Below are 9,225 nucleotides of genomic sequence, written 5' to 3'. Positions count from 1 at the left end.
GGCTCATTTCCTTCCTATTATATTCAATCACCCCCTGAATGCATTTTTCCCCTGTATGATTAACAATATGTAAAAGACTCCAAAATTGTTTCAGTCTAGACTTGTGAAATCCTGGGCTTATCTTTGGATAAATGCTTTCACAGCAGAAAATACTGTCAAATGTCAGTTAAGCTTCAAATTGCTTGGTTTAAATTTTGCCAGAGGGAAGAAGGAGGGAAAACAAGGTTTCCTTTATCGCCTTTTTAATCATTGGTAAATCCTCCTAAGCATCAGAGCTTTGCAGACAATCCCTGCTCTGAAACTGAAAGGAAGAAAATGTTTTGGGGAAAAATATGTACAGTACAGGGGACATGCAGTTTAACCTTGGTAATGGTATTCAGTTCAACTCTTTTCTTCTTCTCTATCTGACCTCATCCAAAAAAAGAGGCAGAAATCATACAAACAGAACCCATATGTGATCAGTAGTTATATGGAGACTCTCAACTCATCTGTTCCGTTGCACCCCATACCTCCAGAATAAAGAGACAGGACACATTTTTCTGGGGTTTTAAAGAGCAACAGCTTTATTTAAATATAAGGAATCTGCAACAGGCAAATACCGTAACATAAGTATCTTCTACCCTTCAGTGAGGATGCTTTATCAAACGGAGGAAGGAGAGCTTTCCATGTTATACCTCAATCATTTCTATACATTGCTTGTACAAGTCCCCAAGTAACATGAGCCAGAGCGATATCTATGGCCCTGATAACCTTTGTAGATGACACATAAGGGTGGTCCTATTAATTCCCTTCTCCATTACATTTTCTCTCCACCACTCAGAGGGAAATTCTTGAAAAAGAAAATAATTATTTGATCCTTTTAGGAAAGATTCATGGGTGAATATGGATTGATACTCGCTGGTCTTGCTGCTTCTGCAGGCCTGCTCTGCATTAGGAGAAGTACTAACATTGGCTTGACAAATGGCAGCAAGATTTATGATGAGTTCCAGTGGCACATGGTCAGGGTAGATACCAATTCACATCATCACATACCTCTCTGCCTTAATCAAATACAAGATGAGATTCCAATTTCTAAAAAAAAAAAGTGCTTTTACAATTCAGTGCATATGCTACCGAACCTGAGAACATCTGAAAACACAAACTTGGGATATATCCGAGAGTACACACACATACACACACACACACACACACACACACCCTAGAATTTGATTTGCTGAAGTTTAAACTCAGTCGAATATTATGCTGGATAGCAATCAGTTGCTACTTGCCACTTCACATACTTTGACATCTGAAATTGTATTCATTCATACTGCAAACAGGAAAAATACACATTCCTGCTATGACTGGTTTGCTGATTGCTACGATATCTAAGCAGAGAAGCAGTATCTCAAGGTATTATTCATATTTAAACCTTTAGGGTAGACAGACTGAAGCTGGAAGCACAATCCTGCATAGGTTTGTTTTTTTCTTTTCAAGTAAAAATCATGTGATATTCTTCATAAATATAACTTGCTCCATTTAAAAGTTAATTTTCTCCACTTGGGGGAGCCATGTTTGTTTCTGTTCATTAGAAAAAGGCCTGAAGTGAATGACAGACATTTTAAGGCCCCCTGATGTATACCCCAAGCCTCCTTAAAACAAATGTTATTTTCTTATAAAAGGGTAATCAGCTTACGGAATTCACTGTCACGAGATGTAATGGCCTTCAGAAAATTAGACAAAAGCAGGGAGGATAGGTCCATCAAAAGCAGTTAGCCATAATGAATATATGGTACCTCCATGTCCAGAGACAGTATGGTCCTGAATACCACATGCTGGCGAGCAACAGCAGGAAATGGGCCACCTTGGGCTTCTTGGAGGCATCTGTTTGGCCACTGTAGGAAGAAGGATGGATCGGAATAGACTCTTGGTCTCTGGGCTGGCTCCAGGTTTGAGCGGTCCTTAGGCAACGTGTCCTCTCTGGTGGGCCATATCCTACATCAACCCATCCTCCCTGATGGGTAGGGATGTACAAATTGTGTTCTTTCAGTGCCGCTTGACTTCCACAGTTTGCGGCCAGTGCTCCGTTCTGCTGTTCACAAGCCCCTGGAATTCTCCTCTTTTTTTCCACTCTGAAAATTACGAAGATAAATCTGTACCGAAAACCATAATTCCAGTGCCCAGCCATCTCCGTGACTCCGCATAACTTCCCTAAGAATCGCTATTTTTTCAAAAATATTTAAGTATTTTTTAAAAAAATTGAAATCCTCCGTCTCTGTTTACTTTCAGCCAAAACACTTCTTCTTCCTAGGGGCTTCCCAAAGGAAGGCTGTCTTAGGTGTGCCTGAGCGATAAACTCTTTGTTTGAAGCAACACTGTTTTAAAGAAAGAAAAAACCTTTTAAAATGACCATGCTGGTCCTGGAGTGGCATGGTCATTTTAAAAGGTTTTTTCTTTCTTTCAAACAGTGTTGCTTTAAACAAAGAGTGCATTGCTCAGGCACACCTAGGACAGCCTTCTTTTGGGAAGCCCCTAGAAAGAGGAAGTGTTTTGGCTGGAAGGAAACAGAGACGGAGGATTTCAATTTAAAAAGAACACCCACAAACAAGGCGGTGAGCACAATTCATTTTTTAAAAAAACTTACGTATTTATTATTGGAATATTCTACACTGCATTTTTATTTACGAAAATTTTGTGACTCCTTGCGGATGACGAAAGGATGATGATTCCGTGGCACGGACTGAAGGGAATTTGATCCCATTTCAGTCTGTGGCAGAATTCTCTGACATCCCTACTGATGGGTGTATCAAGAGATGGTAGGTGATAGCCATGACAGGGGTGGGGAACAGGAGCAGCAGAAGCCATTCAATGAGATGATTGCCAAGCTGGGCCGGAGGTAACATCACTCCTGGGCACTGTGGGTATCAACACTGCAGCTCCACCCAGACCCAGCCAGACATGCATTGCATTGTAGCATGGGACAGGACCCATTTTGTAACCCCCCCACCCGAAAACAAATAAAGGTGGGGCAGGAAAGGCAGCGATTAGCCATGTGCCCTAGTGTAGTGCTGGAGTCCCAGGAGCTGCTTGGCCTATTCTAGCAGAGTTCTTCTTATTTATTATTGTTACATTTACGTATTTGTTACATTTATATCCCATCTTTCTTCCAAGTCAGGTTACAGTATCCTCCTCCTCCTTCTCCTCCTCTCTATTTTATCCTCACTAGGGATGGGTGGATACCCTACCTGATGGTCTGTGGGGGAATCCGCTCGCGCGGGGAGGCGATCTGTCCCTCCCCCTGGAATCCGTCCAGGCCAGCTCCACTACACGTTGATCCTGTGGAGCTGGCTGCCAGCTTCGCATAGCTGCTGAATGTCGATATGGCCGGCATCCATTGCCGTGCCATATCGCTGTAAGTCTCCGGATGCAAATGGTGTAGTGAGCACCATTTGCTGCCGTAAAGCTGGTAGATTAGCCTAAATGCAGCCATAAATGGCTGTATTTAGGCTAATCTACCAGCTTTACGGCTGCAAATGGTGCCCACTACACCATTTATGTCCGGAGATTTACTTACAACAATACAGCATGGCAATGGCTGCCAGCTGTATCAACATTCGGCAGTGATGCGGAGCAAGCGGCTGGCTCCGCAGGATCGACACCGAGACGGATCTGACCCGGACGGATTCCAGGGGGAGGCAGAGGCTAGTGTTCCGTTCCACCACGGACTCCGGGGGGGGTGGATTCTTTAGAATCCGGCCTCATTGGAGTCCATGACGGAATTCTCTGCCATCCCTAATCCTCACAGCAACCCTGTGAGGTAGGTTAAACAGTGAGGCAGTGACTGGCCCAAAGTCACCCAGGGAGCTTCATGATCAAGTGGGGACTAGAACCTGGCCCTCTTAAGTCTCAGTCCAAAACTCTAACCACAACATTCTCCTTATATACTTAGGAGTGCACGAAAGCCACTTACCTGGTCTCGCAGCTTGCTTCGTGGTGGGGGGGAGGCGCTTCGCTGCTCCTCCCGAAGTTCAGGCTGGGGAGGAGGCACCTCGCCTCGCCCGGCCGCGAAATAAAAAGTTAAAAAAAAACACCCCCGTGATAGGCTACGTGACGATTTACATAGCCTATCACGGCTGACTTTGCAAATCTAGCCGTGATAGGCTACGTTAATCATCACATAGCCTATCACGGGGGCTTTTTTTTTTTTTACTTTTATTGGAATGGCGGCAGCGGCCCCTGTCGAAGACCTGACAAACCGCCGCCGGGACCCGCTGCCGGGAGGGACATTCGGGAAAGGTAAGTCCCATCCCGGGGGTGGTGCGGGGGGTGGGGGGGTGAGGAGAATTTCACCCTGAAACTACTTCGGGGGGCCGAACATGTTGGCACTCGGCCCCCCGAAGTTTCGGGGAGAAATTCTCCCCCATCCTATATATACTTCAGTTCTCCTATAGCAATCACAAGCTTTCTAGTTGCTGTTCTCTTCCCTTGTTTTTCATTAACATCATCTAGGGATGTTATAGAATTCTGCCACAGACTCCAATGAGGCTGGATTCTAAAGAATGTCTCGGAGTCCGTGGAGGAATGGACCACCCACCTCCGCCACCCTGCGAAGTTGCCCTGGAACAGATCCTACCTGCCACCGACCAGTCCAGTCTGTCTGCTGCCGTCCTGCGGAAGAAACTGGCGTCCGGCGTAGCGGACACCATTTATGTCCCTTCTCTTTGCTGTGATAGGCTATGTAAAGATTTATGTAGCCTATCACGGCAAAGAGCAGGGACACAAATGGCATCTGCTACACTAGACACCATTTGCGTCCTAGTGGCCGGAAGTCCACCAGTGGCCAGAGCCGGCCGGCAGCTCCGTAGACTCGCCGCAGAGCGGAGCCGGCTGGCAAGGATTCTGGGGGGGAAGGGATGGATCGCCTCCCCCCCGTGGACCCCCTGCGGACTCCAGGTAAGGGGGTTTCGCACATCCCTAACATTATCTATCTTGAATATGGATAATTAAAGCAGGGTACAGTATTGTAAAAAGGGATGTCCAACAATATTTTATGTTTCACTAATAATAATCTCATGTTCCTAGTGGTAGTGCATTACCAACTATCTTACATTCACCATCTTTGCCTGCTTGATGATGTATTTATTCACTCCTCCAAATAAAACGTAAGCGAAGCAAAGAAGTTCAGCATTCAATGGACTCTTGCTTGGCTCACCTCATTCTTCAGCCTAGATATGTCATATGAAGGCTTAGCGAATGAGAGAAACTGGCGATGTGGCTTGAAATTTAGCTGTGTTAGAAGCCGTGCTCGGTCTAGCTCAAGGTGTTCTTTTTGTGCCATTTAGCCCAACCTACACTCCAGGCTATTACTAAAGAGAAGTCTTTTGATGCATGCAATACACCAACGGCTGCCACAGACAGATATAACTTTTCTGCTTGCAGTATCACAACTAACCTCCTTACTGTTGAGTAAGCAAAAAAAGATGAAGAAATCATGGGATAGGCTTTTTAGGAAATCCCATTAGTTTCTTTTCTTTCTTGCATGTAGAGTAAAGAGGTCAGCCTTTGTAGTCTGAACAGGGAATATTTGTCAGAGAAGAACTTTTCAAGTATAAAAGCTGCTGTACTTTTCTAGGTTACATGATCAATACAGCCTAAGTAAAGAATGTCTCTGATAATTCGTACTGTCTGAGTAATGGCCAAATTGATCTATCTTGGAACCACACCCCTGTTTTCTTGTACTTAGTTTTTTGTATTAATCTGACTTGATCCACAGATTATACCCTTCACCTACTAGCCTCTTAATGAGAGGTTGCATGGAGCTCACCCATACCGTTTTTGTAGTAACTTGGAAAAAAGTCGTAGAAGGTAGCAGTCAGCTGCTATGTTCTTATTTTGGCAAAGCTCAGGGGGCTACAAATGATCTGGAATATAATACCTACACTTAATCGTAATGAAATAATTGTGGAATTTGGCCCTTTAAAACTGCTGCACTAACACCGAATGTAGAGAAATAACCTGTGGGTTACCCCACCTATGTCCCAAAATGGGGGAGGGGGAACCACACCGGTTTTCTGACACTGATCCCTTGTTAACACTATAGAACGTGGGTCTATGGAACTCTCTGACACAAGACTGTCTTAAATGATAATGATAAAAAATCTTAACCATAAAACCACTGCAACCAAAATAAATGCTCTGTATCTTACATACCCCAGTAGCCTGGTTTCTAAGAGCCAAACTATATTATGCTAATCATATAGCACGTAGCTGAGGATGGTCTTTTTCTTTTCCATTGCGGATTTCTCTGACATCCCAATTCACAACCAGGAACGGATGCTGTACGGCAGTCTTCCTTGGCCTTTGGTCCCTCCTGTTTCCTCTGGCTCTTGGGATGATGAAGCTGCATGAGGGATCACTTGCTGAAGTTCCCTCTGGTTAGACCTCTGACTGAATTTCCCTGGTGCTGAGCTCTGCTTCCTGCCTAAAGTATCACAACCTCAAAGCCAGGCCTCCTACTCTATACAACCACCAACATCAGACTGCAGATCTCCCTCCAGAAGAGTTATATCAGACTAGCTTTCTCTTTTCTGAGCTCTCAGTTCTGAGCACTGCTCCTTTCAGCCAACAATATTAACTCTAACTACAAAGGACCAATTTCCAGAAGGCTGTGGGAACTAGGCCTGTGATGAGTTACAGATTTTATAGGAATTCAAATTGCATTTCAGATACTAACCTTGGCTGAGGAATAAAGTTATTTCCCCCACCATCCCTATTCCTGCCCCTAGACTTGAACGTCTGTCTCTAAGGCTGCAATCTTATACCTGCTTACCTGGGATTAAGCCCCATTGAATTCAATAGGACTTACTTCTGAATAGAAGCTTGCTTTGTAGTTGGATTCAAGGAGGACCAATCAACTGTTGGTGAGATGGCTTCTCTAAAGCAGCCAGGTTCCAGTTCACCACCAAAAGGACTCTATGTCCCAACTAAGTTTTACTGCTTCCTTGGATTATTCCTAGTTGATTTTTTAGAAGTGTCTGGTTGTTGTTTTACTATGTAATTTTATTAAATGAACTACTGTTTTATTGTTGTTGCTGCTTCATATTTTATTGGCTATAGATTAACTGTAAGATGCATTGAGGATCACTGTATGGCAGAAAAGTAGCATATGGATGGTGTAATCATCATCACCATAGACAACCCAGGCAGCACTCAGTGGGGATTTTCCCACCACACCAGGGAAAATGGGTGTGAACAGAGTTGCCATGGTTACAAAGCTACCTACTGAAAGAAAACAACCTGCTGCTCTGACCCAGTGATCAAGACATGACAACAGCAGTCAGAGAAAACATCACAAGCAGCAAAAGACTGCTTCCATGTATTCCTTCATTAATAGTGTGACTCGACCATTAGAAATAAAATGCAACATGTATGGAAATGTCAGGTCATCTATCTAGGGATGGCGGAGAATTTCTCCCCGAAACTTCGGGGGGCCAAGCGCCAACATGTTCGGCCCCCCGAAGAAGTTTCGGGGAAAAATTCTCCGCCCCCCCCCCCAGGACAGGACTTACCTTTCCCGAATGTCCCTCCCGGCGGCGGGTCCCGGCGGCGGTTCGTCGGGTCTTCGTCAGGGGCGGGGGCGGCAGCCGGTCTTTCGACCAGCTGCTGCCGCCGCCATTCCAATAAAAGTTAAAAAAAACAAACGCCCCCGTGATAGGCTATGTGACGATTAACGTAGCCTATCACGGCTAGATTTGCAAAGTCAGCCGTGATAGGCTACGTAAATCGTCACGTAGCCTATCACGGGTGACTTTTAAAAAAAAAGCGCGTACGGCTAATGGCAGCCCCCATAGGGAGCCGCCATTCACATTCCTTATTTGGTCGCTGTAGTCTACGTAAAGATTTACGTAGACTACAGCGACCAAATAAGGAATGCGAATGGCAGCTCCCTATGGGGGCCGCCATTTGCGTACGCGCTTTTTTTTTTTTTTTATTAAGTCACCCGTGATAGGCTACGTGACGATTTACGTAGCCTATCATGGCTGACTTTGCAGATCTAGCCGTGATAGGCTACGTTAATCATCACGTAGCCGATCACGGGGGCGTTTTTTTAAAAAAAACTTTTGAGTTCGTGGCCGGGCGAGGCGAGGCGCCTCCTCCCCGGCCTGAATTTCGGCCGGGCGAGGTGGGAAGCCTCCCCCTCAGCCTGAATTTCGGCTGGGCGAGGCGGGAAGCCTCCCCCCCCCAGCCTGAACTTCGGGGGGAGAGCAGCGAAGCGCCTCCCCCCCACCGCGAAAAACTGTGAGACCAGGTAAGTGGCTTTCGTGCACTCCTGTCACATGCCATCAACTGGGAGTGCTCAAGGATTTCCTTTGGTCTGCATTTTGAAGCAAACCAACCCGATCCTCATTTCCCAGACTTAGGTACAGATTGGAACAAAGTTATCCTTTTGATTTTGCACCTCTCCAAATTTTGCAATTAGTTTTGGCTCAAATAATGTACCAAAATGCATATAAAAAGTGTCTTTTTGGATAAAATACATATATAAATGCATACTTTGAGGAAAATAATCATTTAGAAATGTATATTGTTTGAGAAAATATATGCAAAAATATGTATTTAAGAATTTTCATGATAATTTTTTTGAAGTGGAGAATTCGCACAAAAATAAACAAAAGGAATTGTATGAAACTTTAATTATGTAATATATTCACTACAAGATCTACTCGACCTTGGGTGAGCTGGGGGTGGCGATGGCCGACAGGAAGCTCTGGCGTGGGCTGGTCCATTAAGTCACGAAGAGTCGGAAGCGACTGAATGAATAAACAACAACAGACGTAAACCTTTTAGTTAAAGTAGCATGCAAATGGCCTCTTGAAATTGTCCGCCCTATTTGCAAGCAGAGAAGTGGCCGGGGGGGGGGGGCAATTTCACCTAATTTCTCCAGGAGGAGGAGAAATTCTCCAACAGATTCTCATAGGTAGGGCTCACCATTGGCAGAAGTTGTAGCACAGCTTCTTTATTTCTTAAGGGTTTTTTTGTGCCACCACTGCAAGTGGCAACTGCATCAACTGTGTTGGCAGGCTGGCCTCCATTTTGCATCCACCACAATGCAGGTGTGAGGGAGCAGTGTTCTGTCCAGGTCTGGGGAAGAGATGGAGCTAGTGCTGTGCCAAAATCTGTCCTCCAATTTCCTGAAAGTTTTGTCCCCCCTGCTCCCCATGAAAGAGGCTTGCATTGTTCTGCCTG

General features: G+C 45.1%; 1 long non-coding RNA gene across 1 annotated transcript; it reads left to right on the top strand.

The window, feature by feature from the left end:
• Positions 1-2,501: 2,501 nt before the first annotated feature.
• Positions 2,502-7,066, top strand: LOC146347133 (uncharacterized). The gene is made up of 4 exons (XR_014789845.1): positions 2,502-2,591; positions 3,929-4,275; positions 4,489-4,932; positions 6,307-7,066. It is a non-coding gene; the product is annotated as an uncharacterized LOC146347133 (long non-coding RNA).
• The last annotated feature ends 2,159 nt before the right edge of the window (positions 7,067-9,225 follow it).

This window comes from Heloderma suspectum, chromosome 4 (assembly GCF_057233095.1).
Source record: "Heloderma suspectum isolate Gila_16-S chromosome 4, 16-S_ref, whole genome shotgun sequence".
Taxonomy (NCBI): Eukaryota; Metazoa; Chordata; class Lepidosauria; order Squamata; family Helodermatidae; genus Heloderma; species Heloderma suspectum.
Note: the sequence above shows the minus strand (reverse complement) of the source record. Positions and strands in the feature narration are given on the sequence as shown.